Here is a 17833-nt window from a genome sequence, read left to right on the forward strand (position 1 = left end):
CTAATTTGCAGGCATAACCTCAGATACTTCAGCTTTAGAATTGAACTTCACAAAGAAGTGAACTGATCAAGTATGTTTCACACTCTAGGCTTTTAATTACAAGAACTTGTTCAGTCTTGTTAATTATATTCCACCCTCTCTCTCAAAAGGCAGGAAATGAGGAACAAGGAGAAGAAAAAAGGCAGCAGGGACTAAAAGCATGAGCAAGGACACAGTATTTCAAATTCTTAAGCTGACACATTTTTTCACAATTCATTTTTAATCAATACAATCTACACATTCTTTCTGAGCTTTTAGCCATATGTAGAGCAAAAATCTACTGGGGTCAGCAAAAGAAACCTCAAATATACTCAAATCAACCACAGAGTTGTATGTTTAGCAGTATGTGTTAATAGCCAGATAGATGATGGAAAATTATCTTGCAATAAAACTTTCAAGACAATGCCAGCTACACTTATTTTCAACTACTCTTCTGCTCCCTGCTGATTCTACCTGCCAGAGTACAGATGAAATACATGGACTTCAAGGTTTGAAGGTTTGCTTTTTCAAATTAGACTCCTTCTCCAGGCATCTGAAAACATCTACAAAGAAGTTGCAGAACTGTTGAAGTCAATGCTGTAATTGAAAGATGTGCTTCAAAACTTCCCCCCACATACAGAAAGGACAAACTGTCAACCCATTAGTGGTAACTTCCTACAAGAGCAGAGTTAAAATACGGGAGCATTCAAGTCGTTGTCCTCAGAGGACCACATTCACTTGCATATTTATCATCACCTCGCAGCCACCAGTCCACGAGAAAAAAAGCTCAGTTAAGAACGCATGAATAATAAAACAAGAACTAAATCTGCGGCAGCTGTGACAGTTATAACTTCTCTCATAATGAAGCAGGTGTCAGCAAAACGGTACTGCTCTAAGTCTAGGCAAATCAAATGTCATCATCTTATTCACAGACATTCTTACTGACAATTCAGGCGCAATCATCATACCGATCCAAACCCACCTATAAAAATAGCCCACTTTGATAATTTTAAACTTACTCTTAATGAATAACTCACAAATTCTGCATTTATGGCAATAGATTGAAAAATATCTGTCAGGTTTTCTGTGATTGAATTATCCATGTTCCTAATGAAAATAAGCATTATTCCAATGACAATTATATTTCAGCTATGTATTTTTTCTAGGTAATAAGTTCAGAATTTATCCATTTAACTGCAGAAAGCCAATGACATCCACATTTATAGAATCATAGAATGCATAGAATGATTCGGGTTGGAAGGGACCTTTAAAGTTAGTCATCCAGTTCCAATCCCCCTACCACAGGCACCTTACACTAAGACCAGGCTGCTCAAAGCCCTGTTCAACCTGGCTTTCAACACTTCCAGGGATGTGTTGAAACCTGTCCCCAGGTTCTCTGGACAGTCTGTTCCAGTACCTCATTATTCTCACAGTAAAGAATGTCTTCCTAACGTCTATATCCACCCTCTTTCAGTCTGACCCTGCTCCCCCTTGTCCTATCACTACATGCCCTTGTAAAAACTCCCTCCTCAGCTTTCTTGTAGGGCCCCTTTAGGTACTGCTGCAGCTGGAGCTGCAGCTTTTGCTCCCAGAGAAGCACCCGCCCTTCTGCTTTCAGACAGGCAGGATGAGTGCCCTTGGCCTCTGCAGATGGCCACAACCAGGTTTCTAGGTCATGTGCACTATGAGTCTCTTCACTAAGCCTTGGAACAGCATATTTCCTCCAGCATCTGGACATCGCCATTAAACACACACAGGTGATTAAGATTTTGAAGCACTGAATTTTGGAAACAAAAAATGAAGCTAGATTAACAAATTGTTAAAAAAAGCTTTTATTCAGACCCATCTCTGCCACAGAAGTGACAAAATGGAGAGAGAAAATTACATTGCTCTTTAATGACATTTTAGGACAATCTAATATGATATGGCTTTGGTTGAGGCTTCAGTGATCCTGACAATATCACCACTACAGACTTTGATATGCTGTTCACAACTTGTCATTACCATTTACGAGGATATAAATGCTCAGTTTGGAAATTATTCTTTCTCATTAAAATGAGGTTAGCATAGTTTTAGTTAGAGAAATAAAGTTTGTAATATTTCAGGCAACTCTCCTTCCCAGCCCACATTTAATTCAAAGCATAGTATGGGGTTTTTTTTTGCAATAGACAGAGGCATTTTATAAATAAGGAAGGCTATGTGATAGCAAGTCACAAAACCACAAAAAAATCACACTAAAAATTAAAATAGGAAGCAGAGGTGAATGCCAAGAAAAAAAGGAAAGCACCTACACAGTACTATGAAAACATGGATATTTAGTTTGACTTAACCACAGACAATCTACTAAACCAAAGAGCAGCAGGCTCATCTTAGCCTAAAGGAGGCATAGGTTATACCTGAGATACAAATGTTTCACCAGATCAAACCTATAGGACCCTGTTTGCATTTACACAGGGTTTTCCTTACACATGTTTAGGGTCAGCACACCTATGTACTGAATGTCTTTACTGCCAGAGAGAAGTGTGAAAGTATATTAATGCAAATGAGACTCAGGCTCCCCTTAAAAAAAAACAGCTTCTGTGTTGGGCCTACCCTGAATAAACTAGTGTTAGTAACAAATGAGCATATTTAACTCTGTTATAAAACCATTTACCACAGTGGGGGGTGGGAATGTCTGTGTTATATTTTGCTTTCAGTAGTGCTTGAGGGAAAGGCTGACGTATTTAATGCCTTCTTTGCCTCAGATTTTAATTATAAGAGCTTTTGTCTGGATACCCAGGCCCCTGAACTGCAAGACAGGGAGAGGAGCAGAATGAAGCCTGCAAAATCCAGGGGAAAATGGTCAGTGACCTGCTACACCACTTAGGCACACAAGCCCATGGGGCTTGATAGGCTCCACCCAAGAATGCTGGGGGAGCTGGTGGAAGTGCTCACCAAGCCACACTCCATCATTTACCAGCAGTCCTGGCTGACTGAGGAGGTCCCTGTTGATTGAAGGTTGGCCAGTGTGACACCCATCTACAAGAAAGGCTGGAAGGAGGGTCCAGGCTACTACAGGCCTGCCAGTCTGGCCTCTCTGCTGGAGAAGGTCATGGAGCAGAACATCCTGAATGCCATCCCACAGCCACAGGATCAGGCACGGCCATCATGGGCTTGTGAAAGGCAGGTCCTGCTTGGCCAAACTGATCTCCTTCCTTTACAGCATAACCTGATCAGTGTGTGAAGGAAAGGCTGTGGATGCTGTCTACCTGGACTTCAATAACATTTTTGCCACTGTCTCCCACAACCTTATCCTGGCTGCTCATTACTAGGGTGGTAGCACTATTCACAGGGTAAACAAACAGCTGATGGCTGGGCCCAGAGAGTGCTGGTGAACAGAGTTACATCCAGCTGGCATCCAGTCACAAGTGGTGCTTCCCAAAGCTCTGTACTGGGGCCGCTCCAGGACTGTTTAACACCGGTTATCTGGACAAGGGGATTTGAGTGCATCCTCAGCCAGTTCACAAACACCACCAGGGCAGGATCGTTGATCTGAGGAGGGCAGAAAGCCTCTACAGAGTGATCTGGACTGGTTGGATCAATGGGCTGAGGTCAGCCGGATGAAGTTCAGCTTGGCCAAATGCCAGGTCCAGTGCTTTGCTCACAACGACCCCATGCAGCACTTCAGCCTTGGGGCAGAGTGGCTGGAAAGCTGCTGGGTGGAAAGGGGCCTGGGGGTGCTGGTCAACAGCAGCTGAACGTGACCCAGCTGTGCCCAGGCAGCCAAGAAGGCCAATGGTATCCTGGCTTGTGTCAGCAATAGCGGGGCCAGTAGAGCAGGGCAGAACCTCAGCACTGGTGAGGTTGTGCCTTCAAAACTGTTCAGTTTTGGGCGCCTCACTCCAAGAAAGACATTGAGACACTGGAGAGAAAAGCGATGGAGTTGGTAAGGGTCAGGAGCTCATGGCCTATGAAGAGCAGCTGGGGGAACTGAGGTTGCTTAGCTTGGAGAAGAGGAGGCTCAGGGGAGACCTTATTGCTCTCTACAACTACCTGAAAGGAGACTGTAGTCAGGTGAGGTCATTATCTTCTCTCAAGTAGCAATTGATAGCACAAGAGAAAATGGCCTCAAGTTGTACCATGGGAGGTTTAGATTGGACTTTATTCCATTGATACTGCTGATTAATGGTTGGACTCGATCTTAGAGGTCTTTTCCAACCTAAAACGTTATATGATTCTATCGGAGAACAATGGATAATTACATTTTTCATCCAATTCAGAGAGTTATAGCAGCACAGCGACCAGTTGTGCACTTTCCCACTCTGGCATTAGGAAAGTGAAGACATTCTGCATAATATATTGCTTTGACTAAACTAGATTGTAGATCTCCATCAGAATATTTCCCATCTCACACCAAAACCCCAACTGCCCAACTGTGGCAATGAATCCAGAGAATAATTTAAAAAGCAAGAGTAACATAAAAGACTGAAATAAGTTATCTGTAAGGAAACAATATGTACACACATTTATATATAATGTATATATATGATATACAGTATATATAAATTTACATGGGTACAAATTTAATTTGGGAAAAGATCAATAGCAATAGGAAAGAAACTCAGAGATTATCTCAGTTTTATAGTGTGAAGGGTTTTATCACATTTCAGTGGATGGCATATTATATTTAGTCCAGTTTCTAGCAATTTTATAAATAGTCTTTGCACAATCACCTAGAAAAATCACTCCTGAAAAATGTACTACCTATCCCATGAAGCACCTAAGCCACAGGAGTGCTGATCTGCATTATATTACATGCTGATGCATCCTATATTACAGTCTACAATTTAGGCAAAGGCACACAAATGAAAAATGAAAACACTGAGAAATCAGGCAGCAAGTCCAGAGCTACACAGCAGAGACTGGGGCAGAATTAAAATGAGATTATAAGATCTGAACTTCTGCATAAACTATATTAAGTTTTCTTTTAAACCACACTGAGAGGGCTCCAACCACTGCTGAAGATATAAATATATATATATATATCTGCTCTACAAATTTGTGGGGCAAGTGTTTTCACTCCAGGCAGCCAAAGAATCCACTGTTCTCAAAAAGGTAACTCACAAATAAATGATTGTAACTTTTCTTTTTTTTCTCATGTTTTTAAAGAAATACCGTTTTTCTCAAAGCATAATCCAAAATTTTGGTCTTGGAGAGGTAAACAGTTTAAAAATACAATAGAACACAGTCTTTTTATCAAAATTCAGCTTTGAAATAAGATTTTAAAAGATTATTTTTATACAATATAACAATACAAACCCCTCTACATGACACAAAGGTAGCTTTGATGCTACTGCATTTATAACAATGTTTTATTAATGTATTTCTTTTGTAGCTCTGTCACTAAGAATCGAATCAGCTACATACAACTTAATTCTTCGCCTGCTAGTTGTGCGATGAGAAAGATGATATTGCTTTCTGATTGCAGTAAAACAAAATGAAATACATTACCTGTCCATTCTACTTTGAGTAACAAATGCAGTGAGTATGAGAAATGACATGCATGGCTACTTTTCAACAGAGGTGTCACACATGTGGAGTACTTTTTTTGTTATACATATTTCTGTATTTTCCAAAACTGCATATGTAGCTGTGGATCCAAGTACCTGAAGTACTCTGCCCTATTATCCTTTATATTTGGTTGCAATGGATATTTTGTGATACTGGTAGTTAAAGGGAAAGAACATTTTATGTGCCTAAATACTTCCATTCCTAAATAGTGAAGGACTTAAATTGTTTTGTTAGTAGTAAAATTATCATAAACAAACCACAGTTATGTCCACTAGTATTTTCAGATTTCATCTGAAGTTTATTTTAGTGCAGCATATGAGGGAAACTTTTTAAAAAATCTATGAAAATGAAAAATCAAATGTTAACTTTCTCCTCAGATTAAATGAAGATTACAGATAAACACTTTGTTAGCAAAGCAGATTGCCAGTGGCTATGGATGATTACAATTCAGTGTCACATGGCAAAGTAGAGTATGATATCGATTATTTCACAATAGTGTATGAAAGGTACTAAAGTACCTTCAAAGAAAACCTCAGGTTACCTTTGCTCTGGAAAAAAGGAATTAAATGACCAACTAGTAAAATGACTTCTTGATTAGAAGACAACCTCCCAGGCTTCATGTCCTGCAAACCCAAATAAGCCATAAGAAGACCTCTTACACAGCCCAGCTCCCCACTACAGCCCCTGCAGAAAAATGGCATATCCCTTCCATCAATGCTCCAAGTCTAAAAGAAAAGTCACAGAACGTGAAAATTACAGATGCCCAAGGACAAAAAGCCTTCAATCTCATGTTTAAATGGGAAGTTCTGGAGAGGAAAAATCCCCATGATTAGAAGATTAATGTTACGAATTATCCGGGACATATGAATTAGGTGTTAACAATCTGACACAATCAATTTCTTTGGAATTTTGTCCTCAATTTTAAAGGAACCTGCCATACATTAAAAGCAAATAGCAAGACTAGTTAGATATCAAAGCTATTGAGTCCAAAACCTGTAGCTTTGGAGGCATAGTAAGAATTCACTGTAAGCACAACATGAAGTTAAGATTCCATAGAAACAGAAGAAATTACCATTCTAATTTGTGCAGATGATGCTCTGGTGCTGTTCTGTAATGCAACAAGCTGGATCCTCCTGGTGGTTAAAAACAATTTTGAAGTTGTTGGTACTATTATATGTGCAAAAAAACCAAAAAGCAAAACCAAAGACAAAAGCATCACAGATGTGGCCAAAAAAGGCAGTGAGAAACAAAAGAGAATCAGAGGAACACTAGCAATACTAGCATAGAAGAAAGCTCAGAGAATGCATTTCAAGCATATTCTTGGCACTAAGGAGAATTTTTAGAATAAAGAGACTCCCTTTATTATTCCTATTCTTCTTTTATTTAGGAAGATATAATTTTATGAATATTTGTTCTGCAAACAAATGAAGATGCACTGACTATTATAAGCAATTATCTTACCACTTTTTCTTCCCAACAGAATAACCTATAAGAATCTGAATACTGGCTAACCATTTATGTAAAAAGATATTGTGCTATGTACTCCCTTTTGGATATAGTTGGACTGCAATCAAATACAATTCTGATCTTGGTTATGATTCTGATGCTACAGAGGTCCAAAGAAAATATGAACTTAAACCACTTAGCAGCATCCACCAATATTTGAAATAGCTTAGGACAGCTCTGTCAATAGCTCTGCCAGAACAGCTCTGACTGTTCATTGAGAATGCCATTGCTTTGCCATTGTAGGCACTACAAAATGATGCCCCAAGTTCCCTTGGAAGCATAGCCAAGAGAGAATTATGCATTGCATATTCTTCACTACTTGTCCATAGGTTTACTGTGGATTCAGCTAATGCCATAGGCTTTTGGCAGCTGGCAGTATGCACAGTGTAAAACATCATTCAGCTTCACTGTCTCAATCACTGTGCTCCACAGAGCAGAAAATTAAGTTCGACAGATTTAAAGGAGGTTCTTGTCATTCACTGTAATTCATATAAACCATTATATATATGGCTTTAAAATCTCATCTATAACTCCCAAAGAATGATGACTGAGCCAATGTGATTATTTTATACCATTATAGAAAAAACCCAAACCCAAATCATGAGTTATGATCAAATGGTCATTTTCATCCCCATGGACAGAAGCACTGACATCATTTCTATCTCTAAACATTCTTTCATTTTGAGAGAAGCTTAATTTCTGTACCATCTAACCTTAACTAACATGAATAGTAGTATTTTTTTCATATTGCAAATGGCTAAGAATTTTCTGCTGAAACTACCTTTTTAATGGAAAAAGAGAATTTTTAGGTGACATTTTAGTCACCTATAAAGTGTGCCAGGTTTCATGAATTGTCTGTAAAATTTACGCAACAATCTTCTGTATTCTGCCTTGTCATACTGCTTTTAGGACACCACATTCACTCCACTGGGAACAGGTAACTCAGAAGCCAAGCATTTCCAACACCTAAGGAATGAAATTATCCTAAATCTGAAGAATCCATGACTTTATGTCACAGAAAATACTCTACTTCCAGTGTTCCTGGCCATGCTGTGGAGCAGCCTACCTGGGAAAGCCTTTTTCAAGTTTCCAGCCCAAACACACAATTCCTATCTGCCTAGCCAAATTATTTCCCTTTCTGTTTCACTGCACAGTCCTCACTCTCAGTGTCCCCATTGCATATGTACTAGTTCGCACACAGACTCCTAGTTGAAGCAATCCAAGTAGTTCCCTTCATGAAAGAATCTGATCACAGATAAGAAGACAATATGCTCCAAGACCTGTGCAGTGCACAGGCCAGTTCACATCACCCACCACAACTCATTCCTTAGCCCCACACTGAAGAGCCCCCCAAGAACAGTGCACCTCTGGCTCCAGCTGTACTCTCTTTGCAACTCCAAAATTTTCAATTGGCCAGACACACCAACTCTACACCTCAATTCATTTGCAAACAAAGAAGTCAGGGCTGGATGCAGGGCCTGAAATGATGTCCTGAAATAAACATGATACTGGAAATGCCACTGAGAAACTGCCTTCCTTTCAGGCCCCCTTTGTACCAATATTGAGGCCACCAGTTTAAGAATTATGAGAGGTTTTGATCAAGCGTCCTACAGTCTCCTTGAAGCCTTTAATATTTACACCAATGGTGTGTTAGTTCTTTTTAAATCACCCACCTATTTTTATCACAATGATAGGGAAGAGATGAAATGCTAATTTATTAAATAATTTCCCTCACAAGACAGACATCTTCATTCAACTGTTAACATTTGCACTTTACTGAGGGGACATTTTTTAGATTTTCTACTGCTATCTTGACTTAGTAGCTTCTTAGTAGCTTACTTAATGCCTACTGCTGTTTCATTTTTGTTTATTCTACTTAGTCACCAAAGCACACTGGACCCCCATCTTTGGGGAAGTCTGCTGCCTCCATGATGTCAGGAAAACTTTTCCTACCCTGATACACCCTCAGATTACTCTCCACCACTAATTCTTCAAGTAGGCAGCAATGAAAAAGGGGCATGCAATCCTGATGGACTACAAGGATATTGTGAAATTATGCTGGAAGAAAATTAGAAGTGCCAAAGCCCAAACTAGAATGTTATTTGACTATTGCTGTAGAAGACAATAAAAATGTTTTTATAAATATGCAAAAAAAAAAAAAAAAAAAAAAAAAAAAAAAAAAAAAAGAAGGGCTAAGGATAAGGAGAATCTTCATCCTTTATGAGATGTGGGGAATAAAACACTGACAGCAGATGAAGTAAACTGTGAGATACTTAAAGCCTTCTTTGCCTCAGTCTTTATTAGTAAGACCAGTTCTCTGGGTACCCTGTTCACTGAGCTGGAAGACAGGAATAGGGAGGAGAAGGAAGCCCCCACAATCCATACTCCTTAGGAAAATGGCCAGGGACCTGCTACACCACGAGGTGTAGACCTTACTGCTCTCCACAACTTCTGGAGAAGAGGCTGGAGCCAGATGGGGGCTGTCTCTTCTCCCAAGTAACAACTGATAGGACAAGAGAAAATGGCCTCAAGTTGCACTAGGGGAGGTTTAGGTTGAATATTAGGAAGAGTTAATTCACCAAAAGGTGGTCTGGCATTTGAACAGGCTGCCCAGAGAGTCACAATCCCTGGATGTATTTAAAAGTTGGGTAGATATGGTGCTTAGGGACATGGTTAATGAATGGATTTGGCAGTATTAAGTTAATAGTTGGACTTGGTGATCTTAAAGGTCTTTTCCAATCTAAATGATTCTATGATCCTGTAAACTGACCAATGTCTGTTAACCAGCCCAAGGAAATTACATTATGAAACAAAATTCTACATTGGCAACCATAGTAGGAATCCATAAAGAAGCAGAAAATAGGAATTAAATATAGACTTAAATTATTATTTTAAGTCAGAGCTACTAATTGCTGTTCAACAGGTACACAGTTTCCCAAGGAAATTTTCTGGTGTGCAAACAGCAGATGGCAGAAATTGCAATTACTGAGCTGTGGTTGCAGGCTACTACCACTGATAGCCCGCTTGTGTAAGAATTCTTTCACAATCTTGATAGGGAATGGGAGGAGGCACACTCTAAAGGTATTGGGTATTTTTCCAGTGAAAATTTACTTCAGGAAGATATGTGAATATTCTTCCTCACTTGTGAAATTTCAGTCTCAGCCATGAGTGTTGATTTCAGTCTCAGTTAGCTTCAGGCATACAGTTTTGCCCATGTGCTCCTGATGCCCAATGGTGTATTCTGCTTCCCCAATAAAACTAAAACATATGGGACGCAGTCATTTCTCACTCAGCTCCTACAGATGGGCTGACTGATTTTTGAACAAGAGTATTTAAAAATTATAAGAAATTTAGAAGAAAGATTTACTGAAATAGCTACATCATCTGCATTTTCTCATTTGTTTTTGTACACCTGAATGCAAATTGTACACACAGTTTGATTAGTCCTGCTGTGTACTTCTCAGGGCACTGTAATTGGTTCAGAAGCAAATCAGAGAGCTGCTTCTGAGGCGCACCTAAGCTCAGGAACTATGTCCTTACACATTTTTAATGGGAAAAAAAAACCCCAACCAAAAATCCAAAACTAAGAACAACCCAGCAGCATCACCCAGTGCTTTGACACTCTATAGCAGTTTTCTCACGACAAAAGATAAAACTCAGAAGCTGCTGATTTAGTGGTCAGCCCAAATGAAGCCAAATGAGTGCCAACAAGCATCCTTCCTTTACTTCCCCCTCCCAGTGTGATCACTTCAGAGGAACGTAAAAAGAAATCTCACACTGTGATGGAAACAGAGTGAAGGATTGCTATTTCCATTATAGTATTTGTATTTCTTTGAACACCAGTATTTAAAATCTGAGATTTCAGAGAAGGAAAAAAGTCTCATGCCTGCATAAATAGACAAACAAAGGAAGACATACTCTTCTTCTTGCCTTGCAAGAGAAGATGGGAACAAAAGACAGAAGTGTCCCCTGCAATAGCCATTTAAATGTCTTTGTTTAAATAGAACCCGACACATCATTTTTAGCTGCTTAAGATGGTTGTCAAATTCCCTCTTCCACTGCAAACCACATAAAAAATCCTAACAACCAAGAGCTGCCTGGGGTTTTGGGCTGTAATGGTAGGACTAAGCAACAAAGAAGGAAAGCAAAAGCAGACCATGTCTCTCACACACGTATGTCCTGCTCCACACACATAGTTCAGACACCACCATGTGTTCCACAGTGTCTCACCACACAGTGCAGAACAGCAGACAAAAGATCAGAGCACCTGAAGTCCCTGCAAATCCACCCCCCCCAGTCCCCATGCAGGCAAGCAGATAAGCATAATGCTAGTCTCAGCAACTGCTTCATGCAATTAACAGACCCATTTACAATTTGGCTCTGAATTGATTTTCACTGTCCCTTATTAAGTCCTGGTAACAAAAACTGGTTCAGAAGCTATTTTCCCCCCTCTTTTTACAAAGGACAAGATAAAAGTTACATTTATGTATAAAGATGAATACTTAGTACTTATATTTAAAGCTGCTTCTGTACCTCAGACCAAGTCAAATTTCTCAGTCCATATAGTTAGTGCTTAGATTAGGCTGGAGGAAGAACTGAATCTCTGCTGAGCTACCAAAGAACCACATATGCAGCCAGGTTTATCATCATGAATTCAATACATCTTTTTTCATCATAATTTTTCTCATCTGTCTATTACATTTACTCACATCACATTCAGGAACCAGATTTTGTTCTCCCATCCTCCAGTGTACCTGAGTTGATGTAAGTTTTCACATGCCCTTTTTTTTTAATATCTGCTTTTAGTTGAAAACATACCATATAAGATAAATGAGAAAAAACTATAGAAGAAAATGAGAATATTACAAAATGCAAATATATAATACTATATGGAAGAGTTATTGTGGTTAATAGAAGGCAAGATAAGAGCAGCATTACACCTACTAACAACTAAATAAAAAACCTAGCTAAATAAATTTACCTGTGGACAGCCATGACCTAGAAACATTAAGTTCTTTATTCTATGTAATTACAATTTCTTATTAATGATTGCAATTAGCATTACAATCTCACCTCACTATTCCTACACACACCAAAAAAAAAAAAAAAGAGAAAAATTCTGAAACCATCCACAGCCCCTTCTTGAGGAGTTTCTGTCTGGAATTGTTAGCCAGGTTTGTTCTCCCTGAGGCAGAGGCAGTCTGTACTTTCTTGTCTTTTTATCAGCCTGCTCCTTCCGTTTATTATTAACTGATAAATACCTCCCCCAAAAATACATTCACCCAGTTTTGGTCTGGAAACTGTTTTTCATATCTAAGACTGCAAATGTAATCCAAAACATCTTTCCTCAATCCTCCAATAGCATGTTTTACAAACATTTCAGCCAGAAAGCTGTGTGCCCATTTCTCTTGTCTTACAGGTTCAAAACTTGTTGTTGTGGGTTTGTATTTCTTGCCTTAAAGATATGCAGTAGGTCTAAAGAGATTATTTTTTTTAATTACTCCAATACCTCAATCTGGGATGCTATAATCATGCTGGGCCTCGTCTGCTTTGCATCACTTGGCAATTTAGGTTGTGCAAGCTATATTAAGTGCTCACAGATTTTCATACAAATGGCATGTACAAGATGTTCCAGCTTACTCATGCTGAATCCACCAACTGCAATAGACTGTTGGAGTATTATTTTTTTTAATAGGTGTTGTACTCACAAATATACTTTTGTTAAAATGTGAAGATGTTTGGAAATGCCAAAATGACTTACTGCTCTGTGCACTCTTTTGTTCCAAGGCAGCTGAGAGTTCTTTGTGCCTCTGGTAAGGTTTGTGTTTTCAAGTCCAACAACCAACTACCTAAAAATTCATTTAACTGTTATAACACACCATCACCTTGTCAGAGTCAGATAACATAAAGCTCTGAAAATCCATTCACCCACCCCAGTCATGCTTTATCCTTCTACTTCCTCATGTTTTTTCTTATTCAATTCAGAATGTGTTCCACTGGGCAGGTAGCACCTACAGGTCAGGGCTTTCCTGCTAGTTCTGCCCATTGATGTCTCAACCACTTTTATCTTCTCTTCAACCCCAAACTCTCCACAGCAGTCTCTACTGCTTCAGCTCAAAAGTCCCATTGCCCTGCTGGGCTTTGTTCGAGATTTTAACATGCTCCTTTAATGTCACAGAAATGGGTAATCTGTGCACATGGAAGAAAATAAAAAACATGCTGTCATTCAAACAGAAAACAAAAGATATTAATCATTTGGTATTATCACCACACAGCACGTGTGTGCATATGACTAAGACATGAGGGAGGAGAACCATATGCACCAAGCTATTTGCAATGCAGACCTGAAGAGGTTTTCCAAATTAGGTCACGGATGACAAGAGAACCAATACAACACACACAGACCCAGATGCAGTATTTTCACATTCCTCTTTTTAACAGGGATGAGGTGATATGAGGACCTCTTGGGTACAATTTATGCAATATGGGGTTTCATAAGACTGAGGTAACACTGATAACATTGTGAAGAAAAAAAAAAAGAAAGATTTTGTGAAGTTTATTTCAGTTCAGGAACTGGAGCTGCTCAATTGCCTTACTGACCAGGTGTCAGTAAAGAACCAGTAAAATCTGTTTCAATCTATGTACAGCTGATGTGTTGCCAATTTTTCCAGAAATAGACATTACTGAGGATAGCTCTCTCCTCTTACCTTCCACTTGGATCATTGCAATCTGCTCTGAAGTTAGAAAATATTTGAAAAATTCAGCCAGCATAGAAGTAGGCAATATTTTAGAGGCAAACCATTTGGAAACAGCCATCTGTGCTCGATAATGGTTGGAAAAATTAGAAAAAATGCTACTTTTCTTTTTTTTCACTAGTTCCACTCTTATTTACCCTTTCTGCAGTGAACTTCTTGGTATTGGTTGTGAAAAAAAGACAGCTTTGCAGGTAAATTTTGTGTGATAGCCTACACCATACCAATTCATTTGTATTGACCAGAGACCCTGGCATCCCCGACTTAAAGTAAGTCCCCTTTTTTTCAGCCACCTCATCTCTTTTAATCCCTCCACTCTACTATCTCCCTTCTACTTATTTTTCATTCTTTCCACCACCAAGACCACACAAGCAGCCAAGAAGTCACCTTCACCAAAAACCTATTTCAGTAAGAAAACTTAATTTCATGTTGCTAGAAGCCTTTATTTTCTTATTCCTACTAGAAGCTTCCTACTAGAGATGGCTTAAGTAGCAAATATATTATAACCTTCAAATTGTAAATCTCCATTTTGTTCCAAAAGATGATAAAATTACTCCTAAGCTATACCATTTATATTGTTTCTTCCTCTCCCTTCTTCTGAAATACTTAAACAAACATTAGAAAACCCTATTTGTAGTATCAATGGAAACTCAGAAAGCTGTTAGGTCAATGTATATACACTCTGCTCACTGACCTAAATTATAAGCGACTAACTTCAAAACCACTGACTGAAAACTAATCTTAAACACTGAGCAAGTGTAACAGATCCTGTAACTATTCCTCTAGAAGAAATGCATTAGAGATGCACTAGAAAAAAGTCACCAAAAAAAACCCCAAAAAACCCCCAACCAAAAGCAAAAAACAACCCAAACCAAATCCACCCGCCCCCACAAAACCCTAAAAATATAAAAAAAACCAACCAAGCCAGAACCATTAGGTGTCACATTAACTCAGACATGAGTTTCTTTTTTGCAGGTCAGTAGCCCACGGCAGCTCTCCTCCAATTCCCTGTATTAGTGAAGCACAAAACCAGCAACCTCATCCTCTGGCACACAGCAACACCACAGTGGGTCAGCTCTCTCTGAGAAATGGGTCCCGTGGTTCAGCTTCCAGGCTGGTATTAAACAAATTCCTTCTGCTCTTTACCTGACATGGACACGCCTTGGCAAATAAAGAGGAAAAAGACTTGGCCCACTGGAATCCAGGGGTCCTTCCCCAGATGCTCAGTTCCCAGCTGCATCCCACTACTTTGTGATGTCAAAAAGCAGTCTGTTGACCACAGGACACCCCACTGTTTCCAGACACCGGAAAACCATCAGCCTTCCTCCTTGAACCATGAAGCCTGAGAAGATACAGCATACTTCAGCCAAATATTCAAGTCTCAAGACAATACAAAAATAAATATTTTTGCTTCCTGCTTCCCAGGTACTGATGAAATGGAGAAACTATTTTTCAGGAGCAGAGCCTGGCCTTTTTCAGAAAAATGCCCTCTTGTCCCTTAATTTGGGTGACCCGTTATCTTGTAGAACTGTAAAACAATGGGCCTACCCAAAAGCAGGATCATAGGAGTGACCCATTCCTGAATCTGAACAAAATAAATTCAGTCCAGGTGCCTCCAGGTTTGCTAGCTACAGAAATCTATCAGTTGCTACCTTTGAGCTCCTTCAAATAATTTCTTTGATATGGTCATTTGCTCTACAGCTTGTTAAGTCCTTTATCCTGCTAGTTGCCATTCATCTCCTGGATTTTAAATGGCTTTCCTACCTGAGTAAAAAGTTGAGCATTCCCAGAGTGCTTCAAGTATGCACAGTATAGCAGGTCTGGATCTTCAGATAAAAATTAGCAAGTCATCCTGCCTTTAGCTTTGACTACAGTCCTTGCTCTAAGCCAAATTGAGGATGGGAACAACAATGCACAGCTAATGCCTTTGGCATGATCCCACATGAAAGCAGCATGACCTTGGGAGGCTCAAAGAAGAAGGAGCAAGGCAGGGTATTCTTCTCACAGCATGGTGATATATACATAGAAATCATCTCCTCATCCTGTTCTGCTGCTGCAAATGCATGGAGTACCAATTTCTCCACATTCCACTGCAGATAAATCTGGTTACCTTCCATGATTTTATTTGGAATCTTATCAACATCTTAAAAATAATTATGGTTTGAAAACACACATTTTGCACTAGTTCTGCTACTTTTCAGTCCTATCATGCATTCCTTCATTATATCAACACTGATTAAAAAGAAAAAAGAAAAGCATGCCTAAAATAATTTGTGGTTCAACTGTCAGATAGAAATGCATGAAAGGAGCTGATATTTATGACACAGATCAGGAGTGACGGAGTGTCTATTTCTAACTTGTTTTTAAAGAATTCCACCTCTTCTAGAGAACTGTCCTCTTCCCTTTTGAGCATGGTTCTGTTTGTTCCTGCCCTACAGAACAGAGTACATCAAAGGAAAATAATAATGTATTTTGGCAGCCAACAAAGAAAGCATCTACTTCAAGACTTGAGGACAGCAAACTAAGATTAATTTCATCATGTCCTAGCCAAGAAAACCTGCAGAGAGGTATACTTACAGTGAAAGCAAAGCTGGAAGCTTAGTCCACAAATTTCAATTACCAAAATTGTAAGGAAGTAAAAACAGAGTTCAAAAGAGGCTGTGAAATAGAAAGCAATTAGCCTTCAGTGACTTTTGTCAGTTGGAGAGTCCTCACAAACAAATTATAAAAATAAAGTATTTTCTCTCTCATGTCTTACTTAACTAGATATAAAACATATCAGGAGAGGTGATTGCCTCAAACTGCCTGGAAGTCTCAGCTTAGAGTGACACTGTGGCTCAAGAATGACTTCAGATATAGCAACTCAGGCTGCTTCTAAGAACTTCCAAGTGCCCTCCCTAGAAGCAAAGCTGAAATCAGTGGAATGATCCACGCGGTCTGGTTTCCATCTGGTCTACGATGTATTTTAGCATTTAAATTGAGTCTTTCTACAGTGTCAATGCAGAGGGCACAGACCTGGGGCTGAAACTCTTCAAAGCTCCACTCTCTGCAGCCACATGCCTTACTGCTTTGTATTTCAAGAACTAATGACAACGCGCACACAATTAAGCTGTCAGAAACATCCCCCACATCTCAGAGGCAATCTCAGCATAGAGGATTTTGCTCTCTGTGGACTGTCCTTTGCACCTTTCAAACAACTACCCCAAATACTCGAGCTTACTTTAGAGTCACAACTGAACCACTTCACTTCTTTTTTTTTTCTGCTATTTTTATACCTGCACCTTCCTCTCAAAACAGGAAAAAAAAATCAAATTAAGTAAATTCCTGTAAAGGATAAGTTGTATTTTAAACTGCATGACTGCATTTAAACTCATAAATTGAGTGTCCACTGCTTAAAGAAGCAGAAAAAAATGTTTAACTTCAACAGCTATCCTAAATATGATTGAAAAGTGAATGCCACTATTTAAAATATTATTCTCAGCAATAACCTTTTAGAGTAACTGAAGTAAGAATTATCTGAAGTCAGCAGGATTTTTCCATGTATGAACCCAGAGGTCTTCTTAAAATGCTGAGCATTCTAGCTAGTTCTTCTGAAATCAACATGCATTCTACCTGAACTGAAATACATTATTTGCCTATGATCCTAATATAAAAAAACCCCAAAATCTATTGTAGAGTAAAATTCTAAAAGTAGTTAAACTTACCTAGCTATTGCTAAAAGATAAATAGCAGAAAAAATTCAGAAAAGTCTAAAATCTCTGTCTTTAACACCATACATCTCGTCCAACAACAAAAGTGGACTGCATTTAATTTTTATCTGAAAATTCATCCAACACCACCTTACAAAGCTGAATATATAAGGGATAAGACCTGCACAGTCTGGTTTAAACTGCAAACAGCCGAAGCCATTGAATCATCTCTGATCAACCTGATGTGTACAAAACTTCAGTGCAAAAACTGCAGTTATTTTGAACACTGCATGTGGGCACAAGCAATAACCACCTGTT

The sequence above is a fragment of the Geospiza fortis genome, unplaced genomic scaffold, assembly GCF_000277835.1.
Source record: "Geospiza fortis unplaced genomic scaffold, GeoFor_1.0 scaffold471, whole genome shotgun sequence".
Lineage (NCBI taxonomy): Eukaryota > Metazoa > Chordata > Aves > Passeriformes > Thraupidae > Geospiza > Geospiza fortis.